Genomic DNA, 3,123 nt, shown 5'->3' with positions numbered 1-3,123 from the left:
CAAGAACGTGGTGATAGCAGTGAGTCAGATACTGGTGCCTTGTATACAGCAGTCAGATACTGGTGCCTTGTATACAGCAATCAGATACTGGTGCCTTGTATACAGCAGTCAGATACTGGTGTCTTGTACACAGCAATGCTCTCTGCAGGTACCCTGGGAAGTGTGTGTGTGGAAAAGCAGATCATATCTTTTTTGCTGTGTTTCATCAAGGTGACCTGGTTTCTGTAATAAGCACATTCTTCCTGGACTTCAGGACCACATTTGCATTGAATATGTGCAGTAATTAGAACAGTGGTTTGATTGAGAGATTGAGATGGGTGCCAGAGCCAACTGGAGAAAAGCCCTCACAGCTGGAGAGAAAACTAGTTAGTCTTGGCGAAATATGCTGACCTGTGAAGTAGAGGGGGGTAGCTTCATTCTCGTTCATATTTTCCCTTCCTCCCTCTTTCTGCTGTCACCTGCTCCTTCCACCCTACCAGGAGGTAAGCTGCTTTGCTCCCTCATGTTTTCCACATTATGAGCAACTGAAATTCCTGAAGTGAAATAAAATGAAAACAAATCTTTCCTCCTTAAGTGTTTGTGTCACATATTTTGTTACAATGAAAACCTGACTAGAAGAGAGACAGAGAGACAGAGAGAGAGAGAGAGACAGAGAGAGAGAGAGAGAGAGAGAGAGAGAGAACAAAGGAATATTTGACTAGAAATAGCAAGTTATAATGACACAAATCTTCGTAGTAGAAAATACTATTAGTATTTACTGTTAATTAGACATGATTATTCTGGCAGTTATTATTTAACACACTATCATATCAATAAAAGACACAGACACCTGTTAGGTTTTTAACATGCCTGTGCACTGGAACTAACCCCCTACGCTATCTCTTCCTTCCCAGCCCCACATCTATCCCATGCCACTTGCTTTCATTATTCCTATCTGGGCTGCGTCTCATCATCATCCCTACAAGGACTTGCACGTGTTTTCACATGGGCTGTGTCTCACCATTCGCTGATGCTCAGAGCAAGCTCCTCCCACACGCTTCCAGTTCATGCTTAATCCATGGCGACTCTGCTTTCTTCTTCCTCCCCTCCTGGTCCTCTCTACCTTGATCCTTCTGCTCGGCCAAGCCTGCAAACCCAAGCAAACCTTAGCTCCGCCCACCTCTCGTCTGCTCTGCCCAGGTGTAGGCATTTATCGTCCAATCAGGGATAATTTGGAGGTGAGGCTGTACAGGATCGTTTGGTATACATTCGCTTATAGAACAGTAAAGATCTCTGGGGACAAGTAATCGTAAGAATACATGGTGGCTCCAGATTAACTGCCGCTCATCTTTTTTTATTTTTTATTTTATTTTATGTCAGCCTTGCAAAAAGTAAGGCCTCAAAAAATTAGTAATGACGCGTACTTGTTCCTCTCCATGGAAATCTTTAGTAAAAGGCGAAAGATTTATACAATCTGAAGAGAAACCAGAGTATTCCACCGCTCATCTTTAATCTCAGCACTCAGGAGGCAAAGGCAGGCGGTTCTATGAGCTCAAGGCCAACCTGGTCAACAAAGCTCCAGGACAGCCAGGGCTACAGAGAAACCTCGTCCTTAAAACAAACAAACAAACATACAAAATTAATAATAAATAAAAAAAAATAATAAATAAAAAAAAATAAATCTTTGTTGTGGCTGCTTTTTAAAGACTCCAAAATTATTCATTAATTTTTAAATAAGTGCAATTTCAGGTTTACAGAAAAGGTATAAGAAAAGTCCAACAAATCCTTTCATAGTCCCAACCAAAACATTTCAACTTTAACATATGTTTTATTATTCTTCCCCAGTGTCCCTTTTTCCTATCTTTCTCTTGGTGCCACTCCCACTGCAACCATTTGAGAGGAAGGGCAGAAGTTGAAACCTGTTTACACTTAAGCACTTTGGAATATCTTTTCTAAACCAAAGATTGTCTCTTAACAAAACCACAATACAATGAACAAAACCAATGAATCAGCATCAGCAGATAGCTGTCACTCAACAGACCTTGAGGTAATTCCCCAACTTTTCTCAGGAATGCTGTTTGTTGCAAAAGGAAATGTTGGACCCAGGTTGCTGCTCTCAGGTGTCCTATTGTGTCAAACTGCTTCAGCGTCTCAGCTTGGCATTGTCATTTGCCTTTCATAACGTCGTAATGCTAAGGGGGCTCTTCAGCGGCTTTGTAGATGACCTCTAGTTTGGATGTGTCATGATTATATTTAGGTTATGTGTAATTTTGTAAAGAATATCACAACAGTGGTGTGCTTTTCCTTAATGCAGTGGTTCTCAACCTTCCTAATGCTGAAACCTTTTTTTTATTGCACATGTATAAGACAGACTACATACAACATGGAGAACCATGTGACAATCATGAGAATAATGAATTCTATATATGTTACATTCTTAATGACTTGGCCATCTGTATTCATCTTGTTTGAAGTAAGTGTTTTTCCTGTCTTGTTGGGTCTAAATTTCCAAATGAAATTCAATATTTATCCTACTCAACTCTAATAGCTTAACTTCTTTACTGCAACCTTTTAACATAGTTCCTCATGTGACAACCCTGCCATAAAATTATTCTCATTGCCACTGCATAACTGTAATTTTGCTACTGTTATGAACTGTAATGTATATATCTGCTAAATACAATATCTAATATGTGACCCCAAAGGGGATGTGACCCACAGGTTGAGAACTGTAGCCTTAGGGTGTCATACTAGAGGAAGCAGGCTATTGATTTTATTGAGGCAGTTTTAAGTATCAGCTGACATAAACAGGCTATCTAGTGATATAGCTAATTTACATTCTATCCCAAGTCTTTTCTCCTTTTTATCTTGTTGATCCCTAACAAATAATCCATGGACTGGCCTTTTGAACATTCATGGTGTCCTTGTATTAGTCACAATTCCATTGGATGTGCCAATTTGTCCCTTTCACAAAAAGCAGGTGGAAAATGCTGCTATGTCTAGGGGAATCAATCCCATATTTCATTTTCTCTAGGCCTGTGAAAGTCTTATATGTCCTTGGATACTCGGTTCAAGCAAGGAATGTAGCTAATGTAGCCCCGTTGCTGTGCATCTTAGGTCTTTAGGTGGTAATGCTGTCTCATT

The 3,123-nt window shown here is 40.0% G+C and overlaps 1 non-coding gene across 1 annotated transcript; it reads right to left on the bottom strand.

The window, feature by feature from the left end:
• Window positions 1–1,357: 1,357 nt before the first annotated feature.
• On the bottom strand, window positions 1,358–1,473 carry LOC127207783 (U5 spliceosomal RNA). The gene has a single exon (XR_007832985.1). It is a non-coding gene; the product is annotated as a U5 spliceosomal RNA (small nuclear RNA).
• Between the last annotated feature and the right edge of the window lie 1,650 nt (window positions 1,474–3,123).

The sequence above is a fragment of the Acomys russatus genome, chromosome 24, assembly GCF_903995435.1.
Source record: "Acomys russatus chromosome 24, mAcoRus1.1, whole genome shotgun sequence".
In the NCBI taxonomy this organism is placed as follows: domain Eukaryota; kingdom Metazoa; phylum Chordata; class Mammalia; order Rodentia; family Muridae; genus Acomys; species Acomys russatus.
This window is presented reverse-complemented; position numbering and strand designations above follow the sequence as displayed.